Source organism: Mustela lutreola, chromosome 2 (assembly GCF_030435805.1).
Source record: "Mustela lutreola isolate mMusLut2 chromosome 2, mMusLut2.pri, whole genome shotgun sequence".
In the NCBI taxonomy this organism is placed as follows: Eukaryota; Metazoa; Chordata; class Mammalia; order Carnivora; family Mustelidae; genus Mustela; species Mustela lutreola.
Window position 1 is genome coordinate 77,780,928 of NC_081291.1, and position 13,731 is coordinate 77,794,658.

General features: G+C 39.8%; 1 long non-coding RNA gene across 2 annotated transcripts; it reads left to right on the forward strand.

The window, feature by feature from the left end:
* The first annotated feature begins 780 nt into the window (after positions 1 to 780).
* LOC131824457 (uncharacterized) lies at positions 781 to 3,120 on the forward strand. 2 transcript variants are annotated; one of them, XR_009350856.1, is made up of 3 exons: positions 781 to 866; positions 1,608 to 1,687; positions 2,797 to 3,120. It is a non-coding gene; the product is annotated as an uncharacterized LOC131824457 (long non-coding RNA). The 2 variants fall into 2 exon arrangements; XR_009350857.1 differs by having other exon boundaries at positions 2,866 to 3,120.
* The last annotated feature ends 10,611 nt before the right edge of the window (positions 3,121 to 13,731 follow it).

Here is a 13,731-nt window from a genome sequence, read left to right on the forward strand (position 1 = left end):
TGGAAGAGTAATAGCTTTTCAGATTGGAAGTTAGGGATAGATACACCTTCTCAGAAACCTAACATTGAAGCCAAGGATAAACTTGGAATGACCTAGTCCCAAAAAAAAAAAAAAGTGAAAGTGTATTTTTGCATGAAGAGGAAGAAACTGTCTAAGCAAAGACTGGGAAGCAAGAAAGCTGGGGATTTCTTGAGGCCAGAGGAAGCTGAGAATGTTTAGAGCACAGAGGTAGAGGTCACACTGGGCAGGTGTGCAGATCATTTTGAAAGCCAAGATAAGGAAGTGCGGTTTCACAGTATGAGCCGTGGATGGACCTCAATAAATTCTTAGCATAAGCAATGCATATTACTATATGTGTTTTAGAATCATCACTGTAGCTTTTTCCTGAAGGGTAAGATGAGAGAAAGGAAATAAATTAGAAAGTTCTTAGCACAGTTTAGGAGAGAGAAAGAGGGAAAGAGAAAGAGACAGAGTGTAGTGGCCTGTACCGGATTAGAGATAGTATAGAGATAAAAAGGTCTTTAGAAGGTCAAATAGACAGGACTGGATGATTTGGTGTTGGAGCAGAGGGGAAAGAATGAGGGAGATCAAGAAATCAAGGCTGACTTTGTGATTTGGAGTTTGATGGTAAGGCCATTCACCAGAATAGGAAACAAAAAATAAGAGACGGTTAGTGGAGGAAATGAATCTGGTTTTAGAACACTATGGCTTTGAGGCATCTGTAGAACATTTTAGAAGGTAATTGCATTCACAGTTCTAGAGCCTAAGAGAGAATTCTGGGTTTTACAGAAGTCCCTGGGACAACGGCCATACCTGGTACATAAGTTCAAGTGAGAATATCCAGGGAGAATGTATAAGACAAGAAGGTAAGAGGGCTTACGACTAAAATCTTGAGTTATCACTAGATCCCTGCAGAAATATCTGGACCAGGACTGTTCAGAGGCTGGGATATTGGTGGTTTATAAGATGGCCATGACAATGATAATGATAATTATATAAACCATTAATTATTCTTGAATGCTTAGTATTTGCTATATACCTTAAATATTTTTCTCTCATTTAAGTCTGACAGTTTATGAAGCATGCATTATTATTATACCATATATGGTATATATTATTATTATTGTCCTCATGTTACAGATGAAGAATATATATTCAGAGAGGTCAAGAGACTTGCTTCGCAAGAACAGAACTGGGGTCCCCATCCAGGCCTGTCTTTTCAGGGCTCTGGTTGCCATATTTTCAATGAAGGTCTAAACTACAACCTCAAGACCTTCCAAATCTCAGAGCATGGGTTAAATCAGACGCACTGCCCTCTGGATTTAAGTGCTATCTGATTCTTTAAAAATTGTTAATGAGCTATTCATGCTACTGGTAATAACTCTTCGAATATTTGCCTATCCAAGAGATCCCATTTCCTCATGAGTGTTAGAGAGACTGAGCATCACAGCATTCTAGAAAAGGAGAGCTAAGAGGACACCTTAGAACATCTCATCACAACCTCTTGGTCTGTGATGGAGGAAACTCAGGGTCTCAGATCATTCAAGCGCACAAAACAAATGGCAGAGTCTCTTGGGACTGCTTTTATCACTATCCTATCTTTTCAGTTTCTCACAGCAGAAAACATGCCACTTGCACCCCGTTCCAGCACCCTGGAGAAACGAGAAGTCACAGGTCAAGACAGAAGGTAGCCTGGGCCCTACTATCCCCAGTCAAGCCAAAATTCTCAAGTGCTTCTGAAAAACCCCAGGTTTCTATGAGAAAAGAAAAGATGGGAAAGGACAGCCTGAGACAGAGGCTACAGGTCACACAGCATCTTGCTTATTTAAGTTCTTTCTATCTTCTCAAATAGGATGTATCTGCAGTTGTGCTGGGAAGCGCTGGTGTTAGAGGATTGTACTGTGCTAGCTTGGGAAAGGCAGCTTTTTTGGCTTGTATAAGTTCCAGTCAAAATGCTATCCTCGAGATAAGGTTGACACACCTGTGCCCCCACGTACCTCATTAGTATCTCAAGGAGACTAATGTCTTCCTAATTAGAATTAGCCACATTTGTCTTCTTCAAGACACTCTGGGACCTCAGAGTCGTTCAAGTCCTGAGAAGAGGGTCCTTGCCATGGTAAAAAAATGTTGGTGAAGCGAACAGGTGGTTTTGGATGGAGGGAGGCAGAGTTCGCACCCGACATATGAATGAGCCTGATGACCTCTGTCCTCTCTACATTCTTAGCCAGGTCCCCTTGGTTCTGCAAACACTGGGCCCTCCCTGGACGGGGAATATTTTGATTTTCTTGGGTACCCTCATGGGCTCTCAAGCAGGGGAAAGGAGAAATTTTCCCTGTCTCAGATAAGTCCTCTCTTTGTGGTGGTCTAACACATTAATAAGTGAGGATAATGGAGAAAAGTCACCCAGATGGGCCCCAAAGGGGAAGTGCTCCTCACTGTAGCCTCATTGCGGTTATGATGTCAACTCCTCTACCCTCCTTTCTCATCCCCATCTCAGAAAGTGTTTCCCATTATTTACTTATTTATTTTTAATTGTTTTTTAATTTTTTAAAGATTTTATTTATTTATTTGACAGAGAGCTAGAGAACGACAGCACAAGCAGGCAGAGAGGCAGGCATGGGGAGAGGGAGAAGCAGGCTCTCCACTGCACAGGGATCCCCATGTGGGGCTTGATCCCAGGGCTCTGGGATCATGACCCGAGCTGAAGGCAGCCGCTTAACTGACTGAGCCACCCACACTGTATAAAGAAATATACATTTCTCTATAACGGGTGCCCCTCCTGTTATATATTTACAGAGAATTAACAAAGAGGCAGAAAGCAATGGAATATTCTTTAGAGTTTCTTTCACCGTGCATTCCTTGCAGAAAGTGGAAAAGTTTTCCAAGTTAAGAAGAGGAGAAAAGAGACCACAGATTCAAAGATATGTTTGATAGACAGTTCCAGATCCTGCCAGCACAGCGGCCCTCATCATTCCTGATAAAATGTTCGCCCATCCTTTTATTTTCTCAGACGCCAACAGCGGCTCAAGCCCCCCCAGCATTGCATGAAGTTTGCTGTGGAAATGCTGAGCTCTCCACAGAGACCCGGGGCCCAGAAACATAATTAAAGGCCTTTATCAATTTTGCTATCATCTTGTCCTAGTTTTTGTAGAATGCTCTTGATGAAGGCAGAGAACAGCAGTAAGTAATTAGTTTCCTCTCCCAGAGAATTATGTGGGAATAGGAAATCACACAGGAGCAAATCCATAGAAGCAATCTGTCCTGTGGTCTCGGAGTCCTAAGAGCTCAGTCATTTTCTCTGAGAGGAGGGAGGCAAGTCAGGACTTTCACAGGATGCCTGTGCCTGGGGGGGGGGGGGGGGGGTAGGAAAGAGCTAGTTAGGCCATAAAATAGCCACATCATTTCTTGTCACCTTTTCCTGCTTCCAGCCCGTATACGCTTCATGTGTTTCTTGGCTTCCTTATTCAGATGAGGTACCAACGTCCCAGTGAGCCGAGGGCGTCATTTTAAAAGCTGCCCTTTGAGACAGGGTGGTGGCCCAGTCCACAGGAAATGAAGAAAGCTGATAGGGAGCTCTATGTGGAGGCCTGGAATCAGGACACTTGCTCCTGAGGACAAGAACTACTTTGTAAAGAATACCCAGCGTACCCGCCGCTCAAAGGCTGTGCGCTTAACCATAGCCAAGCCCCGAAACTCATTTTTCCATAAACAAGACCCAGCCTTAGACATAACTCTCTTTAGACTCTCTGATGACTTCATTTACTAGGCATGCCAAAGTGCCCAGATGTAGAACTCGCTCAGCCCCGTTCACTGGGGAAACTGATCTTGTCCTTTGATTTTGTATTAGCAGAAGTATCATTCATCAAAGCTTTGCCAGGGGGCTGCTGAGTCCCTAATTCGACCCAGAGGTCATTTTGGGGGTGACTGCCTTTCCCCACCTCCAACTGCCACAGTCACGCACACACTGTCTTCCTAAAGCCTCGGGATCTCCTGTTCCCCCGGGGCGGGAGGGGGGTGGTGTTTCGTTAATAAAGACTGATGCAGCCCATGTGATCTCTTGGATATTTCCACGAATAAATGGCTTGGAGTTTTTATGACCTGCTATTAAAAAAAAAAAAAAAAGGAAAAGACTGTCTTTACGGGAGTGTTTTTAATGTAAAATAATTCCAATGTCAAACAGCAGTAAAAAACAAGCTTATTTTTGTGCCAAACATGTATCAGGTTTGACAGGCATTTCTCATCTGTCTTCACTGTTTGAGAGAAAGTAGGGTGGTCAGGAGCAAAGCTAGATCAAGAAAAAAAAAGCCTTCATTAAATTGAAAGAGTGGGGCTGAGGAAATACAGACAGAGAAAACAAGACACTTCTCTAAATTTTTATAGGGCTCAGCCTTTTTTTTTTCCAGTGGTTTCAGACAGATGGCACAAGTTTCATCTTCCCGTCAGCTGTCAGCCACCGAGACAATTGTGAATTCCCATCTAAGATGGTCCGCGAGGTTTTCTCTAACTCTAGGCACCACGTCGGCTGATTTTCCACCTGAATTTCAACTGCACTCTCCCATTGCTTCTGTAAAATCTTGCCTTTGCCATGTTTCAGTTTTTGTTCAGTTTTGATTGTTAAAGTAATTACAGGCAAATAATCAAGTGTACAAACCTTAAGTATACACCTTGAGAGTTTTACCTATGTCCACACATGCACAGACAGAATATTTCTAGCACCCAAGGAGTTTCCTCCATGTCTCTAACCAGTCCAAAGCATAGCCCTACTTCTGTCCATGTCATCATCTTTTTGCTTTGCCTTCTGTAGAACTCCATAGAAATGAGAGCACATTGTGTGGAGTCTTTTGGATCTGAATACGGTTATTCACCATAACACCTGTGAATCTCATCCATTTCAGTGTACATAACAGTAGCTTGTACATTTTTACTTTCATGTAGTCGTCCAATTTATCAAGAACCGTGACTTTTGGTGGTGGAAAATTCAGTCACCGTACCTCTACAGGACATCAGACATCAGGGAAGAGTGGAACAAAAAGTACAGAAACAAAAAAATGCAAGAAGGGTAGAACAAAAAGTAAGGCGGCTTTCAAATCTGATGCCAATGTTCAAATACCCATTGACTCGGCCGGAGATTAGCTTTGTACTCCCAGGGAATTTGCTTAATTTATCTGAGTTTGCCTTTCATGGTAGGGTAGATTTAACATCTGCTATTACAGAGAATAATCCCAGAACAGGGTTCTGGGAATTGGTTCCAAGGATAGGGCTCGAAAGATTTCTTATTTCTAGAAACTAATTATCCAGTGTTCACCCTACAAATGATATCAAGCAACGATACATTCCAGGTAACGTTCCAGCAGTGGGTCAGATGGGCCGTTTGTCCTCATGGCTCTCGGGGAGACAGACACCAAAGAACTAAATAGTTAAATGAACGAAAGGATTTTGCTATCAATAGATATTGATGTAGGAAATCGACAGAGCAAGGAGAGAGAATAGTGGTTGTCACATGCTATCTAGATCAGGAGGCCCAGGAAGATCACACGGAGGAAGTCACATGTAAGTAAAGAGCCAGCATATGTGATTCATTTATCTAACTCTGGGGAAAAAGACTTCCAGGCAGAGGGGAATGCACAAACAAAAACCTCTAGACAGGTAAGTTTTGCACATTTGAGTAACAGCCGGGAATCTTAAAGTGCCTACAGTGTAGGGAATGGGCTGGGGGTAGGGAGAGTGAAAGTAGTTGAGGTTAGAGAGGTAGTCAGGGGCCATACCCTTGGGACCTCACCCACTCACTTTCATCGGAAGCTTCCATACATGCCCTCTGAGCGTCTGGGGCAGGGGGTGGTTTGAGTGACTTCTCTAAGATCATTCAGAAGAATTGAACAAGAATCCTCTATTTCCCTTTTTCCACGTTACCCAGCTATAAATAATATAATTTCAACTCCATTGCCAAGGCAGGGCAAATGAATGGATGTGGATGGTATTCGGTAACATACACCGGAATGATACCGAGGCTTACATGAGCATGGCATGTCCTTTGCAGCAGGGATAGCAAACTACAACCCCTGGGACAGATCTGGCCTGCTGCCTGTTTTTGCAAGGTTCATGAGCTAAAATGGTTTTTACATTTTTAAATGGTTAACAAAAATCAAGAGAGGGATAATATTTTCAGACACGTGAATTTATATAAAATTCAAGCTTGTGCCCATTGATTTTGACTGGAATATAGCTGTTCTCACATGTTTCTATATTTTCTCTGGCTGCTCTAAGTGTTATGATGGTGGGGCTGAGTAGTTGTGACAGAGACAGTAGTGCCCCCCAAATCTAAAATATTTATGATCTGGCCTTTCATAGAAAGTTTGTTGACCCATCTTCTCTGTAGCATAAAAGCTGAAGTTTAGTAGCTGAAACACCTGCCCACAAAATACTAAACTTTAAATAATACAATATTTGTGAGAAATATCCAGGAGAAATGTGTTGCAAAGTACCTAGATAACTGGGTTGACTTGCTGTGTATACTTATCAGCGATATACCATGATAGGCCAAAAAAAAAAAAAAATTTGATTTTGGAATACTCTATCTGCATATCTTCTTTGCATCATCAATTAGGTAATAGATCTGGATTCTTGCAGTTTATTAAGGCTGCTACTCATATATAACCAAAAAATGCCTATTAGCCTATCTAATCATTCTTATTTTTCTCTTTTCTGTATCAATGGGGCTTACTAAGTGGATCTAAAACATTAAGAAGGGACACACATGTGAAGCATGTGTGGATGATGAAGAAGAAGAAAGGGCATTATGGACAGAATGTTTGTGTCCCTTCCACCCACCACCACACCCCATCAAAGTCCTATGTTGAAGTCCCAACTCCAAGTAGGCAGGGCCTTTGGGAGGCAATTGAGTTTAGAGGAGGTCTTGAGGGCGGAGCCTTCATGATAGGATTGGTGTCCCTGTATTTTATTTTATTTTATTTTATTTTATTTTATTTTATTTGAGAGAGTGAGAGAGAGCATGAGATGGGGGAGGGTTAGAGGGAAAAGCAGACTTTCCACTGTATGGGGAGCCCCATGTGGGATCTGATCCTTGGACTCCAGGAACATGACCTGAGCCAAAGGCAGACAGTTAGCTGACTGAGCCACGCAGGTGCCCAGGACTGAAGTACTTATAGGAAGCAAAAGAGACTAGAGCTCTCCCTTTTTCTGCCATGTGAAGATACAATGGTACAGTGAATGGCACAAGATAAAATGCTCAGCAGGCCAAGCAGAAAGCCCTCACTAAGAACTCAATCTTCTGGTACTTTGATCTTGGACTTCCCAGCTTCTAGAACTATGAGAAAAAAAAAAAATTATCATTGCTTAAGCCATCCAGTATATGGTATTTTGTTATAGCAGCCTGAGCAGATGAAGACAGAGGGAGAGTAGGAGGAAAAAGCTAAAGAGAGACAGAACACATTCTTACTTAACTCATCGGTAATTATTTCTAATCTTGCAAGAGAATTACAATTTCAAGAGAATTCTCACCAACCTTCACTCTTGTGTAGTGTTAATATATAGGTTTCATAGTACCATGACTGTTCCAACTCCATGCTAACTCTATGGTTTAATCTCTTACTTGTATTTGTTAAATAAAATTCAATAAATCCTGAAACCCATCTCATATATTCCTGACAGATATCACTCCAATATGATAAAGAATATGATAAGAGATTTCTCATCAATAGAGAAAAGAAGAAATAAACTACAATTTATGGAGAGCCTGAACTGGGCTCACCTTTATGATACACTATCTCCAAAATGTCTTTAATGACATTATAAGATGGTTAACGATTATTATTCCCATTGTACACCAAATGACCTTGAGACTTGGATACAAGAGATGAGGGGTGCTCAAGGTCACATAGCTAGCAAGTGGTGAAACCAAACTTCCAGCTCAGCTCTCTCTGGTGACAAGGTCTCTACTCTTTAAAATGAAAGATGCTTCTTTCTAGCAGTCCCTTGGTTTGCAAGAAAATCTTTTTCACTCTGAGGATCAGGGAAGAGAAGAGACTTCCTTAAAGAATGCTAGCTTATCTGCTGCAGAAAAGGAAGACTACAGGATTTCAGACTAAGGGCAAGAAATCCCCTATCACAACAATTTTATTTTAGAACTACAGAAGGCCTTCTTGCCAGAACACTGATGTGTCCGAAGAACCATCCAGTGGGAGGCCTGCAGTGGTCAGTCAGCTGGAGAAGGCACTGATGGGCCAAGCTTTTCCCTAAACTTTCTCCACTGCCTGTCCCTCCACTGCCAGTGAGTATTGATTGTGCACTTTGGAGGCTCTGGTACAACTGAAAGTCAATGTACAAGGACTATTTTCTGATCTTCCTTTATTCGTCTTCTTTAGGGAGAAGAATATAAAGAAGTGGGTCATTCTCAAAACTTTGTAAAATCCTTCTTTGTAAGACACTAAGAAATCTATCCACTTTGATGATTGAGTTTGTCTATCGAGAGAGTGAAGTATTTTAAGTTCTTTCTCTCATATTTTTTCATATTTCCCCTTAACTCCTGACCATTGTAACACTTTTCAACCATTTTGAATTTTTGGATGAGCACCCATGAAGTGCACGACATTGTACTTCACGTATTGCTAAAAACAGCAATGTGCATGAACAAGCAGCCGTTCCTGCCCCCGAAACCCGATCAGGACTTTACAGTGGAGTGAATTAATCTGACTGGAGCATAGATCTCTTACCAATGATCTCTTCTCGTCCTTAAGTTTGCTTCAATAATCGCATGATTTTGTGTAAATGTGTCTTAGGTGACATTTCATGATCAGAGCATGTGAAGGGCAAGACAATATTCCTTCCATTAAGAAGTTTAGGTGTTTTGGGGTGCCTGGGTGGCTCAGTGGGTTAAGCATCTGCCTTTGGCTCAGGTCATGATCTCAGGGACCTGGGATTGAACACTACATCAGGCTTCCTGCTCCCTGCTCTGAGCAGGGAGCCTGCTTCCCCCCACTCCACCCTTTGCCTTTCTGCCTACTTGTGATCTCTATCAATCAATAAACAAAATCTTAAAAAAAAAAAAAAAGAAGAAGAAGAAGAAGTTTAGGTGTCTTTGTCTTCACAGCAGGGTAGAAGTTTATCAAGGGGAGATGCATCAGCTTAGGAGAAATACTGACTGGGGTTCAAATGATAGCATTTATTACTGCATCACTTGGGACAAGGCGTATAAGTTCCCTAAGTCTCAAATACCTCTTTTAAAATGAACGTATGGAAAGTAGTTTATAGAATCACCCTGAGCTGAGATGGTATTTGCTGCATCTGCTGAGGAGGAAGCGTTGATTCAGTGTCCTCTGCGATCTCTATCCTTCCACATCTTGAACTGAGTTAATTAACTGCTTAGACAAAGCCTGTGTATTCTTCGGCGAAAGATCCATTTTGCATTATTTCCCTCTTGCCTTTCTTTTACGGATGAATGCCTTCCAAATGGTACAAAAGAGTTTCAAAAATGCAAGATTGAATGGTTATACAAGTTCCTTTATTGAAGAACCACTCAGAGCCTTTACTATAAGTATTTATGTATTATGAAGTAACAAGGGGAAAGCGTGCGATGTTTTGTTAATGACTTAACCATAGAATTCTTTAATTTTCTTCTTTTTTTAAAAGATGAAATTTATAAATTGAATATTTCAAGGAACAAACCCTGGGACAGACTGATTTTATTAATTGCTGTAAGGAAATTTGACTCATTATTAAGGGAAAAAAATAAGTTTGTATCCTCTGGGTACTACATATATTGAAGAGTTTAATGTAAAAAAAAGAGAAAATATATTAAGACCATAGTAAAATATAGAAGAATATTTCAAAATCTTTGCATACCAGGGACTTCAAAGAGCCTAGAACAAAGATAAATATAGGTGGGTTTGATTATATAAGAGCCTAGATATTTCTTTGGCCAAAAAAAAATATTAAATTTAAGAGGCAAAATTCAAACTTGAAAAAAAATTATTTATTAAGATATAATAATCATCTATTAAAATAGTAAATGAAGAACACTATACAAATAGATGGTCAAAGATATACTTTATATATATAGATATATAGTCATAAATAATATAAGAAGCAATAAGATGGCTAATAAATACATGAAATCCAACATTTAGAGAAGTACAAATTAAAATAAGGACATGAGGGGCACCTGGGTGGCTCAGTTGGTTAAGCGTCTGCCTTTGGCTCAGGTCATGATCCCATGGTCCTGGGATCGAGCCCCACATCGGGCTCCCTGCTCCACAGGAAGCCTGTATCTCCCTCTCCTACTACCCCTTCTTGTTTTCCCTGTCTCACTGTATCTCTCTCTGTCAAATAAATAAATAAAATCTTTAAAAAAATAAAAAATAAATAAAAAAGACATGATATTTTCCTATAAAATTTCTAATCAGTGGTCAATTTTCATGAAAGTTTTTTTTCTAATAGACATTTACAGAAACTGTAAGAATATTAATTGGTATCACCCTTCTAAAAGATAATTTGGTAAGATACATCAAAATAATTGCAAGTAACTTAAATGTGAAAAAATGATGATGCAGTTAGGAAAATAAAAGACTATGCATGAGAAATAGTATATTATATCCTCTAAAATATATATGAAGATGTTTAACATCTGGATAAAAGTCATGTATAATTTTGCCAACACAATATGGGCTCAACTAAAATAGGTTTCTTAATAAATATAACTGAAAAGAACTCAAACATTAACCTTGATCATCACTTGATTGGTGGAATTACGAGTGTTTTTTTGTTGTTGTTTGCTTTCTTCCTTAAACTTTTTTGTATTTTTTTAAAAAGGAAAAAAAAAACCCACAAAGTTTTAGAAAAATATATTGACAGAATGGATTGGTATTTCTGACACTGATAATGTCCATGATGGTAAAAAAGGAAGCAGGGGTCTCTGAGACATGTCGCAAGTGTCTGCTAGTCCATTTACATATATATATATTGTACTGTTTGATAAGGCAAATAAAGTGTTATGTCCAAGGTCAACTAGTCAGCTGACACATTTTTTTTTAATCTAGGGTTGTGAGAACCATCTAGAAAGGGGAATGAAGGAGAGAGACAAGGAAAGTAAAGCAGAGGTTCTAGGCATCCTGAGAGGATTACCATTGAAGTTGGAGGAGGTGGTGAGCATAGGTACTATAAATCCAAGAACTATCCTAACACTCTTATGATGAAAATCATCTGCAGTATTTCTTCCTGGCAAAATAGATACTAGCCAAAGTCACAAAGTACTGAGGCATTTCCGGTTATGCTAATGACTTTATAAGTAATGAACTTAAACCTTTAATGATAACCCCATAACAATCCCATGATACTTACCAAATGCCTACTCTCTTAAGAGGTTTTGTACTCTGGATTCTATATAAAGTATGGAAATTTGCAAACATTTACTGACTTCCTCTTGTGGGTGCAGGGCATGAAGGGAAACACCAAAAATCCCATCCTTCTAGTGTTTCAAATTTTTGTTTTGTTTTTGTTTTTGCTTGATTGCTTTGCAATGGACACTGCCATGACATAAGTACTTCATTATAAAAAGTACTTCCCAATGAGAAAAATTATATATATATATATATATATATATGTGAGTTTTACATATATATTAAATGTAATATATACATATTATATGTAATACATACACATATATTACATTGTATTATATATTGTGTCATAAAATAAGCAACATGTTAATCATTTTCTTAGCTCTTTTCTCTCCTGGATGTAGAAAGGAATGGGGTGACTCTACAGCAGCTCAGTACCTCTGCAATCTATTTACAGCATGTTTCTCTGCTCCTGGGTTCTGACACGGCTATGGCACTTTGGGTAGATGTTTGCCTACGGTCTCTTCTGTTCACAAGCTACTCTCCTTTCTGAGACCTACCTTGTTCCCTATAGGCATGTGCCACAGTTGGCGGCCAAGAATATAGTTTCTGTTCCCAGCCCCCTCTCATCACTTACAGGAGGGTGGGGCAGGTGTGTGTGTGTGTGTGTGTGTGTGTGTGTGTGTGTGTGTGACTCAAAGGTATCCAATGAAAATCTCTCTCTGGGGAATGGAAATTCAGACCTAGAGACAAGGACTATGTGTTGCTACATGCAGCTGCAACAGTAACGGCGTAGAAACAGTAACAGAGAATAGAACAGGAACAGGGACCTTATGAGCACACAGGGCCAAGAAAGTAGAGAAAAAAACAACAGATAGGACTCACTTCCTGGTGTTCTGCAACATTCTCTTTTTTAATTTCTGTTTCTCCTTAAATTTTAAACATATTCTGACTTTTAGGTTCTGGGAAACGCCCTTGTGTTTTTTAAAAAAAAAATTATCCTGCCCTCCCCGCACCTCTTTTTATTTGTCCTTAAGGGAGTTTAAGTTGGCTTCAGTTATTTGAAAGCCCGGAGACTTAACTAATATAAACTTTTACCAAAGATAAATATTTCATTCATCTTATCTCCTGCAGTCCTCCCTGACAAACCTGTCCTCCTTTGGGGCCGCTTCACTTGATTAACTTAAACTTGAACTGTATTTACATCATTTATATAATGTTCTTGTATCAGATTGTTTGAGCTCCTCTGGAGTAGTTACGGTCTATTGTGTAAACACAGCATCGATGTGATTTATACAACTTTCATTATTTACCCAACAGACTGCATAACTGCTCCAAATGAACCGTTATGACTGTCATGTGGCGTAAATCCATCTTTGGGCACTTTTGAAAGCGTGACTCACTGTACTCCTTTGTGTAGGAGAATTTATGAAATACGCATTATCCATTCAATAAACTCTAATGTCTGCCTGGTGAGGTTTAAAGCTAAATTAATCCACTGGGAAAAAAAAATGAAACGTATGGATAAAGAAGAGATAATTCTTTATACCAACTAATGCTAGCATCCCTACACAAAGAAAAAGCGAATCCACAAGTGTTAGTATTTAGTCTACCTAAAACCAATTTGCAGGTGGGCATTAATGTTTCATCTAGTCAAAAGACCTTATTTATCTGTTTTCTTCATATGACTAAAAACTGGGGCCATGTTGGTTTTGCTCACTATTTTATCTGAGCCCTTGGCATAGAACCAGGCACAGACAATCCGTACACTTTGCTGAACGAATGGCTGATTAAATCCATCTAAATGGTCTCATTCAGTTTTAGCAATAGCCCCATTTTACAGATGAGCAGCTATGACTCAGGGATGCTAAATAATTGCTTCAAAGTTGCATAAACTTGTAAGTGATAAAACTGGAAGCCAGTCTCTTCTCCCCCAAAGCTTAGTTATTTCAATTACGCCAAAAAGCACACACACAAAAAAATGCGGAGATAATAAAACATTCCTGCAATAACCAGCATAAAACATTAAAAACCTTGGGTTCCAAAGAATTCAAAAACTATCAAGTAAAACAGCCCAGGCTGGAAGTCTGGAGATCTGTGTTTCCTTCAATTTGCTGCATGCATAGGCTAAATCATTTCATTTTTCTCATCTTTCCTTCCTGGTGTCCCAAATCCTTTTCTAAAATGTGCAGTCTGGACATTGTGTTTCAATTGTCTTTATTCTCTTTACCTTGGTCAGTACTTGAGAATGACTTCCTCCTTCAATATTCCTCCCTGGACACCTTGCTTGCCTCACTCCCTTCCTGGCCCCAGAAGCCCTGTAATATTCTATCTCTACTTTCCACTGAGTAAATCGGTCACTAATGATGTTCCTAAGAGG